Source organism: Euprymna scolopes, chromosome 27, assembly GCF_053919585.1.
Source record: "Euprymna scolopes isolate OS-2025 chromosome 27, ASM5391958v1, whole genome shotgun sequence".
NCBI lineage: Eukaryota > Metazoa > Mollusca > Cephalopoda > Sepiida > Sepiolidae > Euprymna > Euprymna scolopes.
Window position 1 is genome coordinate 35,014,346 of NC_136508.1, and position 15,560 is coordinate 35,029,905.

The window sequence follows — 15,560 nt, forward strand, 5'->3', positions numbered from 1 at the left end:
GGTGTTCTTAGGCAGGAAAGCTTCGCCAGATTTTCTGTAAATATAAGACACTTTATTATGGCCAAATAACTCTATTTTCGTTTCGTCAGTCCATAGAACACGTTTCCAGAATGCAACATCTTTATCAATATGACGTTTTGCAAAGGCTAGCCTTGCTTTCAGGTGCATAGGCTTCAATAAGGGAGTCTTTCTCGGACGACATGCTTTTAAACCAGCTCTCTTCAAAACTCTACCAACTGTATGTCGAGATACATTCACTCCAGAGGTGCTCTGTTCATCAACAATCTCCCCAACAGAGATCCTTGGGTTTTGTTTTACTTGTCGAACAATTTTCCGTTCATCTCTTAGGGAAAGAATCCTTTTTCTCCCTCTACCCTCTAAACTCATAACGTGGCCTTGCGATTTGAACTTGTTTATTATGGCTCTAACAGTGGATTTGGGAAGGTTTAGCTTCTTTGAAATCTTATCATAGCCCTCCCCATTGGTATGGCATGCTACAACAAGCTTCCTGACGTCTTCGCTGTGTTCCTTAGTTTAAACCATGGCGATTGAAAATTATAATTTAGTCACTTATAATAGTTTAAATAAATCGCTATCTAAAAATTATCTGAAAAAAATTATTCACTGAATTAGCGTTAAACAAGCATAATATGGCTATAAAAAAGTTCAGAAAGCACGTAAACCGGAAATTGATTGATATTATACTGATACTGAAAGAAAAACAAAGCCGTGCCAATAATTTTGAACAAGGGTTTTTTGCAATTATGTTTGTTGTTCCTTTGTTATTTATTTTTTCTAAAATCCGATTGCTGCATCGGAAAGGCCAGTTAAAAATACATAATATACTTTGTTATTTTCTTTAATTTAATCCCTTTTTTAGAATTTATTAGACAAAATTTAACTTTTATTTTACCGTGCCAATAAATATGATCATCACTGTATATATATATATATTCATATATATATATATCTATATATATATATTCATATATATATATACATATATATATTTATATATATATTCATATATATATATACATATGTATATATATATTTATACATATATACATATATATTTATATATATATTCATATATATATTCATCTATATATATATATTTATATATATATTCATATATATATTTATATATATATTCATATATATATATATTTATATATATATATATTCATATATATATATATATATTTATATATATATTCATCTATCTATATATATATTTATATATATATTCATATATATATTTATATATTCATATATATATTTATATATATATATTCATATCTATATATATATAAAAGTGAAAGTGTATCTGTGTGTCTGTATACATTTGCCAATGCAATAACTCTGGCAATTTTTAGTCTACAGACTCGAAATTTGATATACAGGTTACCGAGATTTAGGAAAATCGATGTGATCGGTTTTTAGCCAGAAAGTTGGCGAATTACGGGTCAAAGTTCAACGATTTGACCTTTGAGAACTCTACCAAACTCCTCGGACAATTTTGGGTCCACGCACTTGAAATTTTAGATATAGGTTCCTTGGACATAGATCTAACTTAATAACTTGATTAAGCCCAAAACAATAAATGTTAATGGGTCATAATAGGGGTCTAAGTTAAAAAAAAATTTACCTCTGCGGTCTCTTCCAAATTACTCAGACAATTTCTGGTCTAAATATTTGAAATTTTACATAAAGGGTATTCAGAGATAGGGCAGGCTTTTTCATCAGTTTGGGTCGAAAATTTTTAGTTACCAATATATAAATGTATGTATGTATGTCTGTTTGCATATATGCCTTAAGCTTTAAATAGAGGCGACGGATTTTACCAAGATCAGTATTGATTTAAAGTTCGATCTTCCATACGACAAATATCGAAAAATTGGCTAAAAACATTAATATCTTCCCCTTTAACTAGGCACTTTTCTACAGGGGTGGGGGTAACTTTTTTCGCCGATATTTTTTAAAGTAATCCTCTCCTTTAGATTGTCTAGCCTTAATTTTAAAAAATGTCACTTCCGGTTTGGCGACGGTCGTAACAGCATAAAAGTTAAGTTTTACACCGTTCTTTCCCCCTTTTGCGGTACAGGTTCGAGCCTGCTTCCTACTACCACTTTTTTTTTTCTTTTGCTCAACATACACATCCAAACACCCGCGCAACGCCGGGCGCCCATGCTAATATATATATATATATATATATATATATATATATATATATATATATATATATATAGTTTTATATATATACATGGTTTAAATATATATATATATATGGTTTTATATATATATATATAGTTTTATATATATATATTGTTTTATATATATATATATATATAGTTTTATATATATATATAAATATATATATATAGTTTTATATATATATAAATATATATATAAATATATATATAAATATATATATAAATATATATATATAAATATATACATATATATATAAATATATATACATATATATAAATATATATATATAAATATATATATATGAATTTATATATATATATAAATATATATATATAAATATATATACATAAATATATATATATATATAAATATATATATATCTATATATATATATATATAAAGTGGAATATATACGTATATAATATATATAGTTTTATATATATATATACGTATATAATATATATAGTTATATATATATAAATATCTATATATAGTTATATATATATAAATATATATATATAGTTTCATATATATATATGTATAAATAAATATATATAAATATATATATATAAATGTATGTATATATATAAATATATATATATATATTTAAATATATATTGTTATATATATAAATAAATATATATATTTAAATATATATAGTTATATATATATAAATATATATATTTAAATATATATAGTTATATATATATAAATATATATATATGTAAATATATATATAGTGATATATATATATATAGATAGATATATATATATAGTTGTATATATATATATATAGATAGATATATATATATAGTTGTATATATATATATATATATATATATATATATATAAATATATAAAGTGGAATATACACGTAGTGGTGTATATATATATAGTGATATATATATATATATATATATATAACTATATATATATATATATATATATACATATATATACATATATATACATATATATATATATATGTGTGTGTATATGTATATATTTATATATGTATATATATATGTATATTTATATGTATATATATATATATACATATACCACTATATATATATATATATACACCATTCTGTGTGTATATATATATATATATATATATATATATATATATATATATATATATATATATAGTGGTATATATATATCAATTGATTCTATTCATGTGTTCATGTATAACCATACATATGTTTTCCCTCTTGTTAATAGATATCATGAAACTTTTTAATTTTTTACAATTTAATAATTTTTCAAAACATTGTTTTTCTTCAGTTTGATAAATATCTTAGGTATATTTGAAATTCAGTAAGTTCATAGAAAGCTTCTTTTGGTTACTACTGGTGCTACCTGTTCAGGTTGGCTGAAGATACTGGTTAGTGGTTCCCTAGCCTAAAAGACATCAAAGATTATTGTTATTGTTTTTTTTTCTTTTCTTGGTCATGTTCTGCATATTCAAAATCGATAATTTGCTTTTTTAAAACAACCAAACCAAATCAATCACCTTGAAGAAATATTTAAAGATATAAAAAAAAAACTTCAAGCATAAAAACTTTTTTTTTTTTAATTAAGGGATTCGGCATTAAATAACTGGAAACTTATTGATATGCCATAAAGCAAAGCAACCAAACCAAAAACAAATGAATATGTAAAGATATAGAGAAGTAAAAAAAATTACTTAATTTTGTATTTAAAAACACGAATAGGGTTTATATGCCTTAAAATAAAACAGTTAAACCAATTTCATGATAATAAAAAAATAAGGAAAAAATTATTTAATCATCTTTTACTGTTAATATACTTTTCTTAAAAAAAATTTCTTTAAATAAAAGAAAACTTTTTTTTATTATTATTAATTTGTTTTTACGATGTTTAAAACTATCTTTATCATATGTGTTTCGGAGCATCAAGCTCACAATTCCATGACACTGAATCGTTTTGTTAACTCTTGTTTCTTAAATCAAGAACGTGCAGAAAATGATTGAATCAAATTTTCTGATAATTAAATTAAAATACGGGAATTTTAATTAAAGCATAAAAAATAACAATTAAACCCATCAATTGATAAATAAAAAAAAGAAGGAAATGTTCATCACAAGAAAAGAAAAGACTCCTAACGAAAAAAAAAACTTATTTATTTGAATAATAATAATAATAATAATAATAATAATAATAATAATAATAATAATAATATATGAAAGGTATTAGCATAATTAATATTAATGTCGAAGGGACAATGTTAAAATATTCAAACGAAATGACTTTTGAATACGAAAGTAGACTGCAAGACACACCCACATTAAACTTTTTTTTTTACCTGTAGAAACTTTTTTGTGTTAAAACTTGAGATTTATTTTACAAATGTATTTCACCGCTATAAAATTACTCCAATATAATAGTTAAACAACAAAAAATAATAGACTAATATAACTAAAATTAGCAATATTTTTTTTAATCTAGCAAAATAATGTAAAACAAACAACAACAAAAAAAAAATATTAAAAAGTTGCGCACTCAACAAGTGGTTTTTAAGTGAAAAAAAAAATCCAGTATCTTTTATATATAAAGTAGAATAAATAAATTAATTAAATAAATGTGATAAAAATTTAATAAAAAGATAGTCAACGTAGAAATTTATAGAGGGGAAAAATTATTATTATTATTATTATTATTATTATTATTATTATTATTATTATTATTATTATCATCATTATTATTATCATTATTATTATCAGTTGTCAGAAAAAGAAAAAAAGGATAATCTTTGAGGAGTAAGAAAAAAAAAAAAGAAAGAAAAGAAACTAAAAAAAAAAGGAAAAGAAAAGAAAAGAAAATAAAGAGAGATGCTCCGTTCCTACCAGAAATTGTTCTTCTCTCGCGAACAATAAAGAGAACGCCAATAATGACCGGAGCTAAAAATAGCTGATTGAATCATCAAACGTGCATTGCAAATCTGAAAGTATATAATTTTTCCAGAGAATTTTCCAGTTCCTCTTCTTCCTGGAGATGTAATTATGTGTGTGTGTGTGTGTGTGTGTGTGTGTGTGTGTGTGTGTGTGTGTGTGTGACACAGTACTGCAACAACGCAACTATTACATCACATTTCACACAATGCGTAATTAGCATAAAACAGTGGAAGATGAAAATGCAATTTTGTAGTTGCCTAAAGGCGTGACAATAAATTTACTGCCGGATAAAAAAAGAAAAAAAAAAAAAGAGAGAGAGAGAGAAGAGGAAAAGGAGTTTTATTTAAAATTTTACCTAAACATATGATTTAAACAAAACCAAAAAATATCTAGCAATACTTTTTTCAAGGAACATTAGTCACACAACACATACATACAAGAAACAAACAAAAAACAAAAACGAACCGTGCAAAAAAGAAAAAAAAAACAGGCAGAAATCAAAACAAGTTTTTAAATTATTTGTCATTAATAAAATAATTAATGGAGAATGAAATAAAAATGAGAAATAAGAATTTTTTTCTAATATTTATTTTTATTTTTAGGCGTCATAAAACTTTTCGTTAATGTGAAAAAAGTTGTTATTAAAAATTAGAATGAGGCTAACGAAAAACTTTTTTCATTACCGTAATTAATTTTTATAAGTTTTAGAAATAAAATAAAAACAAGAGATAATTGATACATATACTTTCTTCCTTTTTTTTTACGGTAATAAATATGAAAATCTGCAAGAAAGATTCATTTTATAAAGCTTTTTATTGATAAGTTCGATTTTCTTTAAAAAAAAATTATTTGTATTTTTTCGCGCACTTGGTGACGTCAAAAAAAGTTTTGCAAATAAAAAGTAAAAAGTATATTCAAAACAAAATAATTGAAAGGTTATTGTTGAATAATAATATTTCATTGTTTAAAATGAAAACTAAAAGCATTTTTTTTTTTTTTTTTTAGAAAGAGCAATTTTAATTCTTTCGCGTTATTCCTCGTTACAGTGCGCGACTTTTTATCGTAAAACTAACAAGGGGACATTACCAAGTCCGCACAAATACGCTAGCACATAGATAAAAAGAGAATGCGAGAAAGAAAGAAATAAAGATGTAAAGAGAGACGAACGGCAAAGAGAAAGAGAGAAAAACGGGCGGGATTTTTTTTTAGACTCCTCCTCCAAATTGAACCATCGACAAAGCCGAGGCGATAACGAAAACGAATAGATAAAAGAAGAAACTTTTTTTTTACTATAGACATTTTAATTACGGAGAAATATAAAAATATGAAATAATGAAGGTGCCGTTTGATGCACGCAAATAAACGAAGAATTTAGAAATGCTAGAAGGGTAGCGTCAAGGTCTTTGAGAAATTAAAAAAAAAGAAAAAAAAGAAACAGAGGCAGGGTTATAAAAAAAAAGCGGTCGGCCGGAAGGGGGGGTGCGAGCCGTCAAGGAGGAGGTGTCCACGGCGACGCACCATGTGCGCTTGACGCACTTAAAAACAACATTAGAAAACCACGCCAGAGTAGAAGACGAACGGAGTGAAAAAAAACGCGCTCTTTTTTCTTCCAGGAACGAAGCTTACGGACGCAAAGGAAAGGAGGTTTTTTTTTTTACTCTCCTTCAAGTTTTTTGCCGATCTATCAGATAAGTAAAACGCACACAATTACAAATAGTATAATATATATATATATATATATATATATATATATATATATATATATATATATATATATATAATTTCTGTTGTTCACAAGTAAATCACGGAGAAAAATAAATAACGGGGGTTTAAAAAAGACTTGAATACGGACTTCAAAAAATGAATAAGAATAACTAGCTTCAGAAACCATAACGCTTTTATGACGCAATATGATTTTTTTTTTTTTTTTTTACTATTGTCTATATTTCATCTATGTATGACATTTTCGAAATATTTCTTGTATAGGCCTAATGTGCCATTCAATGCATCAAAATTATTTAATTGAAATTTTAACAGAATTATGAATTTAAAAAGAAAAAGAAAAGAAAAAGTACTATACACGAAACCTTGTATGTTGGTTGAAAAATGAAAAGCAAGGAAATAAAGTAAAAATGACGATGGAGACGGACAGCGAAAATGGATGAAATTAACAATTATTACACTATTAACCCTCTAAAGATGGCTGCGACCTCCGAATTTTAAACAGGAGAAAATTTTGCAAAAACAGAAATAACAAATTTAAAAAAAAAATAATAATCTAATCAATAAAAAAAAGAAGCAAAATTTGAAGATAACGATCCATTTTGATTAAAAAAAAAAAAAGAAAAAAGAATATCTTTTTATTTTTTTTCGAGGCAAACGTTGGAACGTTTCTCGTTGTTTCTATTTCCTTTGGTTTAGTTGATCTAATCTTCACCCGCTAAGACATTAACGAAATGGCGGGGAATAAAAGCTCAATTTTCCTTTGTAAGATATTATAAGCTTAAAATGAAAATGTGGGGGGTTTCGCGTATTTCGTTTTTCAATTGAAAAAAAAAAAAAATCAATTTCAACAAGAGAAATAAGTTTTTTTTCCCTCTCCCTCCTCCTTCTCCCACGCTGTTTTTTTTTTTTCCGTAGGACTTAAAAGTCCGATGGAATGTTGCTTTCATTTACTGACTACGGAAAACGTGTGTGTGTGTGTGTGTGTGTGTGTGTGTATATATATATATATATATATATATATATATATATATATATTATATATATATATATATATATATGATTTTTACTTTCGGAAATTCTCTTAAAATATGAGCTTTAAAATTTTTACAACCAATATTTGTTTGCCTTTTTTTCATTCATAAATTCAAACGAGGATGAGGGGGAAGAGGTGGCGGATACTTCCACATTTCCAGCAAGTTGCGAAAAAAAAAGGGGGGGGGCCGGAAAATTAAAATTGAAAATCATAATTTTTCTTACTTTAAATTAAGAAATTGGAACTATTTTCTTTTCTTTTCTTTTTTTTTTATAGATTACTACTTATTTAAACGGATATTTTTAATTAAAAATAATTACATAATTTTACGAGATTTAAAAAAAAAATTATTGGTTGTCTTTTGTTTTTATTGAATAAGCAAAAAAAAACAAAAAAAATCCCGAAGAAAAAAGGGAGGGGTGATGGATGGATCCTAATTTTCTCTGTCACCCCCTATACCATATTGCGTAACACTTTTTTTTTTTTTTAAGTACATAAAATAAATCAATTTTGTTGAAAATGGGGGGTGGGGGACGCAGAAAGAAGCTAAACATAAAAAATAGAAAGAGAAAAATAAAAACAAACCCGGACGAACGGTGTAGTACTTGATCGACGTATGTGGGGAAATTATTGTCGTTGGTAGATATTCTTCGTGGTCGCTACTTTTTGGTCAAAGTAAATAAAAACAGTGGATACAGCATGGATTGTGGGTGGAAAACTCCTGGGAACAAAATGACAGGTTTTCGTTCTTTAGGAGTCAGTGAAAATAGTTGGACTCGGCTCGCTTCAATACTGTCCCACTTTTAGCAGTGGGGAGGGGGGGCTGCTTTAGGTTAAGACATAGATAGGAATCTGTCTGTCTTCGGTTTAATGTCTGCAGAGGGAAGATGACACAAGGAGCTGCTAGTAAGTAGCCAAACTAAGTATTGGAGATCGCACCAGGCAGACAGACATACAACACGTACCTAAACTGGGGGATCAATCTACATAATAACCAAGTTCAAAAACAAACCCCCAGTTTACGCCCATCCTGTACCGAGATCTCGCGGCTTTTTTCTTTGTTTTTGTTGTTTTTTGTTTGTTTGCTTGCTTTTTTTACTAACTTTTAAACGTTAAACCAAATCCGGCTGAAAAAAAAAAGAAAATACTTTTCTCACAAAATGGCGTAAAAACATTTCAATAGTTACACAATTATGGTTTTTAATTCGTTTTTATTTTTTTGTTTTCAAATGTTAGCTTCAAGGAGAAAAAAACGTGCTCAGGTTTAAATGGTTTTACTGTCATGTGTATAGAGAGAGAGAGAGAGAGAGAAAGTAGGGGCGAAGTGGTGTGGGGGGATTACAGTTGTAGACCCTCCTCCCACTCCTACCACGTCATAATTATGTCCTCATCCCTTCACCTTAAGTCACGTCCTCCCTCTTTTCCTCACGGATCCTTGATGCACTTAGCCCCCTCCTCCAACTATGTCACTTTCATCTACTCCTCCCCTCACTCAACTTTATCACCTCCTCTTTTCTTCTTTTTCCTTTTCTTTTTGCATCCTCCCCATCCCTCGGCTTCTATCATAAACATTATCCCCCCCCCGCTCACCGCCGTATAGCAACTCGCGTACCTGACCTACATCCACACCTTCCAATGGACATTCTGCTACTGGAAAATTCACTAATAGACCAAAAAATCACAACCAAAACAAACGACCTCGGAAATTCTTAAATTCTAAAAACTTTTTTTTTTCACTTACCTTTTTCGCCACAAAACAGCTCTAGCGACATTAATGGAAAAATATAAATCGGAACATGGACTTTCGTATTTTTAAATGCACTTAGTTTTTTTTTTTTTTTTTAACTTAAATAGAAAAGCCCAGTCTTTTATGAATAAATATTTTTTTTTTTACGTTCGAATAATACTTCTGGTATCTTAGTTATTATTAATAACGAAATTGAGGTTGTGAAGGGTGGTGGGTTGGCAAAACGCAAGATTTAGTAGAGATGTTATTCGAAAACTCGAACTGGAACGCGTTAATGGTAGGCCGTCTGCTATTAATTTTGGTTAAAGAATATGGTGCATTTAAAAAGGTTCGTTTGAAGTTAAACTTTAGTATACTTATGAATTAGCAAGCAACCTTTTCACTGGCACCAGCGACGCCTATCTATTTAGCCGAATAAAAAAGGAACCATTTGAGAATGTTAGTTTTACCATATTCTCACTCAACACTCAAAGACAAAAAAAGTTTTGCCAACAAATTTTCAGGCGTTTTCATTTGCTGCTGCTGAGAACGGCAGTTCTGATAATATATGCGTTTGTTGAGTGAAAGCAATCGGTACAAAAAGTCTTGCAAGATTCCAAATGAAAATGGTTAAAAAAAAATTGTATGTTCATATTTCGAGATTTAAAATTGACAGCTTATTTTTTTTTTATCATTAATTTTAATTTTGTTTCTTTGCCAAACACAATAAGTTTTTTTTTGTGTGTTTTTTTTTTTTAATTTTATTATTTGTAGGAAAACATTTGAAACGTTGAATAAAGAGTTAATGCAATGGACACACTTGCCCGATAGCGACACGATATTTATTGAGACGATTTGAATTATTTAGTTAATCACATCTGTACGAAAATGTATCGGATTGTTGAAAGAGTTGAAAGATATTTTGAAATAAAGAATCCTAACCATCTAAAGCAAGGTTTAAACACACACACACACACACACACACACACACACACACACACAGTCTTACATATATATGTACTTGCATGCATATATATATTTACAACATCTAACTACATACAATACAAATATGTATGTGTGGTGGTGCTGGTGCGTGTGTGAATAAATATATATATATATATATATATATATATATATTTGCACACACGTGTGTGTGAGAGACAAAATACAAGAAAATAAACAGGAATAAATTATCAAAAACGAGAGCTTTACCGGTTTTGTTCAGATCAAAAAACTTTTTTCTTTCTGAAGAAGTTCGTTAATTAAAACGAAACTGGAAAATCCGTCTTTTATTATTTATTCCTATGCTTAATTTTTTTTTTTTTTTTTTTTTTTTTTTGTCCACACATCCAGTTTCCACAGTATTTTATTTTATGATATATCGTGTATTTTATCCTTATATATATTAGTCTACTCGTTGACCCATAAAGGGTAAGATGAAAAATGTTCGAAATAAAGTGATTTTTAGATTATATTGTCTTTTATTGCCTTGAGAAAACATTTTTTTTAAGTGATGGTTGAAAAAAATAAAATAAAATTCAGGAAACCTCCAGAGCACTACTGCAAGCACTAATTAAAATTAAGGAGGCCCTACCAAAAGCACTACTAAAACCAAGTTTCTACCTCTCTCCTTCCTTGAAGAGAAAATATATTTTAAGGCCTAAAAAAAATCGTCAGAATGCACAGGAGCGCTACTAAAAGCAGTAAATATGATTATAAATATGTTTATATTGTATACTTATATTTAAATCAGTTTGTTTGTTTGTTTGTTTGTTTTTTTAACTCAGTGGGGTTAAATTACATTTATTTGTAAGGAAAACATGTTAAAATAAGTTAAAACAAAAAATATTGTTCACCTTGTGTATGATTAGTAACAGCGGCTTTTAATATCGGGAAGGGCAGCCATGACATAGTAAGCAGACAAAGTTTTGGAAACTGGAAGTCACAAACCAGATGGACGGTTTAAACGCCAAAGCAAGCTGTTCTGAGTTATATATATTTATAAATTTTAAAGGTTTTCAAAAATCCAAACAAATCATCAGCGATTTTTTTGATTTTTCAATTTTTTTTTTTTTTTTTTTTTTTTTTTTTAATGTCGTGAATTACTGATTTGTTTGGATTTTTGAAAGGATTTTAAAAGACAGATCAAATGCAATGAAACCATGGTACATCTCTGAAATATGTTACATATAGTTTTTATATAAATAATTTGTATTTTAGCTCTGACATTTGTGATCGAGCACTTTATTGATTTCTTTTCAACACATCCCGAATCCTTCGCACAGAAATCCACGTATAAAGACAATGGCAGATGGACATGACATGATAATACACATATTGACACCGTTTGTTATGTGTATGCGTGTATATATTTTGTGTGACACACACATATACATGAACACATATGCATGTGCAACGTATTCGTTTTCAAGTTGTTGCGACTTCAATAACCAATCATTTTAAATTCTAAAAACATAAAATCGAGCAAAATTATTTGGATGAAATCTAACTACTGTTCTCGCCTTTAATATTATTCAAATGACATTTCGGCTGATGTAACCTCCGACCTTCTTTGGGTGTATGTTGTCAAATTCAGGGAATCTTTGTTAAATTCGGGAACCTGCATCAAATTTCGAACTAAACCATTTATTTAATCAACGAGGGTAGCATGCTTTTGTTCTGTCAGCCATAATCAAGTAAAAGCATTGTATTTTTCATGTCACTCGCACTGAGGATTGAACCTTCGACCTCCAGAAAAGTGTCACTCACAACTGAATTACCGAGTATTTTACACATTACGCAATGGCTCCTTGCAGACATAAGAGCAAAATGTTATTTACAAATTGTGTGTTTTGAGCCAGTTTGCATTTGGAAAACCTCATTTTAGGAAACGATTGTGAATACACAATGGACATACACATAAAAATACCATTATATATATATATATATTATTCAAGGTTAAAAATATCCTAAAGCAATATATATATATATATATATATATATATATATATATATATATATATATATACACTGGCCTTGAATAAGACCGTAGCTTTATTATCGCCTGACGATGTCATTTTAGACTGAAACAGTAGATTTATTGCAGCGACTAATAGTAATTTTGTTTACCTAAATTGAATAAAATAATATATAGTAAGTTTTGAAAATATATATGGTAATTAAGCTACACAGAATTTTTCCCGTTTCATCCTTTTGAGAATTTGTTAGGCTATTGCATGGAATTACTGAATATTGATGCATAAAATTTTATGTAAATGCATGAAATGATGATGATTATGATTGTGTGTGTGTTAAGACTTAGGTATTATACCAAAGAGCAATTTAACATGCACCATAAGATATAAGAAAAGTTTAATCAAGCTCAGAATAACATATATACAGAAATACTGAACGTGTCAATTCAGCTCAATGTTTAAACCTTTAGATCAAATAGAGGTATTATATGGTCAATTGAAAAAACAAAATTATGACTTTATTTATATCAGTTTCAAAAATTGACAATGTCATAATTTTGTTTAGTTTAATCGACTAATATATATATCTATAATATAAAGCTGAACGTCTGTGTGTGTGTGTGTGGTTTTTTTTTTTTGGTTTTTTTTACATAGGCGTCACTACTTATCAAGGCCGAGAGATCACTCAAGGATAAGGGTTGAAGAGTGTACAGTAATCAAAAGGACAATATAGTAATCGATAGTAATGGAAGTTCGGTAAATTTGTTAACTTAAGTGTAACGGCTCATCAGAAACTTGTTCACGTTGGACTTGAAGACAACCATATTGTAGTCAGCTGGAAAGCAGGAAAACGGAAGACAATTCCATAGGTGTGCAGTTCTAAGAAAGAAGCTTTGATCATGGAATCTATGTTTAGGTTTAGACACAGTGGAGGAAATTATTGATAGTGTTTTCAGCTAGACAAGTGTTCCTTGTGAAAGTTTGGCAAGGGGGAGCCATAGATTGAAGCTCAGTCGAACACTATGTGTCTGGTCACGAATAGGCTTCTCTATGGTTGACTATTATAGAAAATTGATCACATATAATGTTAGAAGATGTATCAGGGCTCTACAGAGAAATGTATCTTTAGTTGACCTTTGACAACTAAATATTTCCGTTTACTAGCCAAATAGAAAAGTTACTAGCCAAACCCACATGATTTTTAGAATATGACATCTTCGTTCTATGACGAATATGTACATCATAAATATTTTTTTGTGCTTTTTTTAATCATTGTAATTCTAAATATACACCGATTTTTATGTTGATACTTGAAAGTATAAACATTTGAATTTCCTCAGATGTTTTTTAAACAGCCTTTGTTAAAAGAAAATGTATATTGTTTTGTTAAACTTTTATTGTTTAAATAATTTGACTTTGCTCGTTTTATTAAAATAAAAATTGAAAAGATATTTTTCAATCAGAAGTGAGCTTTGCAAGAGTCTCAGTGAAAGAAATACAATCGCCAAAAGATAAGCATTTCATTATTTCTAGTCGCCATTTTGAAAAATCACTTGCAAACACGACTGTTTCACTCACTATGTAGAGCCCTGTGTATCGAGACACAGGAATAGGTATATTTGATCTGGCATAATGATGATTCATTAAAATTGTGGGGTCTGCGTACGCGTTTGGTCCACAAAGTATGGAAATAAAAAATTAAAAAAAACGTTTACAAGTGTTTTTGATATAGATGTACATAATATTTTGATAAGTATGTTTTAACTTAAATAGGGATGGTATAATAAAATTGTGGGGTCTGCGTTCGCGTCTGGCCTCCATAGAATGGAAATAGGCACAAACTTTAATAAAGACGTTTCATATCTATCTGCGTAAGTATACTTTGATAATTATGTTTCAGCTTGAAGAAATATGGTATAATAAAATTATTGGGTGTTCGTTCGTGCCTGATCTCCATAGAATGGAAATATGTTACAAAGTTTTACGAGGTTTTTTAATATAGATCCACAGAATATTGTGATAAGTGTTTCAGTGTGAATAGGTATGATATAATAAATTATGGGGTTTATCTATTTTATTTTTACTTTCATCGTATTTTGCTTTGGTTTTGATACCCCCAAATTCGAAGCTATCTCTTTACAACCCTTCGTTTTCATAGCCTATCATACTTTCATGAATGAGAGTTCATTTTCTGTAGGCTGTTTTTGAACCCAGTCAACGACGAGTACTTTTGCTAGTATATATATATATATATATATATATATATATAATTTGTTATTTTTTAGCGATATATAAGCAGTTTTGAACTGTTGATTATTTTTATATTTAATTTTCATTTAAACGGTGAAGCAGAGAGAGATTATCTCCACTTTATTTTTGTTTTTGCGTCATCCCTGCCTCCTTTTATTTGACGAAATATATATATATATATATATATATATATATATATACATATTGCATATATATACATATTGCATATATATACATATTGCATATATATACATATTGCATATACATATTGCATATATATACATATTGCATATATATATTGCATATATATATATATATATATTGCATATATATATATATATATTGCATATATATACATATTGCATATATATACATATTGCATATATATACATATTGCATATATATACATATTGCATATATATACATATTGCATATATATACATATTGCATATATATATATATATATTGCATATATATATATATTGCATATATATACATATTGCATATATATACATATTGCATATATATACATATTGCATATATATATATTGCATATATATATATTGCATATATATATATATTGCATATATATACATATTGCATATATATACATATTGCATATATATACATATTGCATATATATACATATTGCATATATATACATATTGCATATATATACATATTGCATATATATACATATTGCATATATATAT

At 27.8% G+C, this 15,560-nt stretch overlaps 1 protein-coding gene across 4 annotated transcripts in view; it reads right to left on the minus strand.

Moving 5' to 3' along the window:
• The window catches only part of LOC145248811 (uncharacterized), a 67,613-nt gene extending 57,036 nt beyond the window's left edge, over window positions 1–10,577 (minus strand). The window contains exon 1 of one of the 4 annotated variants that reach the window (XM_080110467.1): window positions 9,638–10,574. The gene's annotated coding sequence lies outside the window, so the exon portion shown is untranslated. Of the gene's footprint in view, window positions 1–5,090; window positions 5,280–8,481; window positions 9,559–9,637 lie in introns of those variants that run through there. The other 3 variants (XM_080110464.1, XM_080110466.1, XM_080110465.1) reach the window with 3 other exon arrangements.
• Window positions 10,578–15,560: the final 4,983 nt, after the last annotated feature.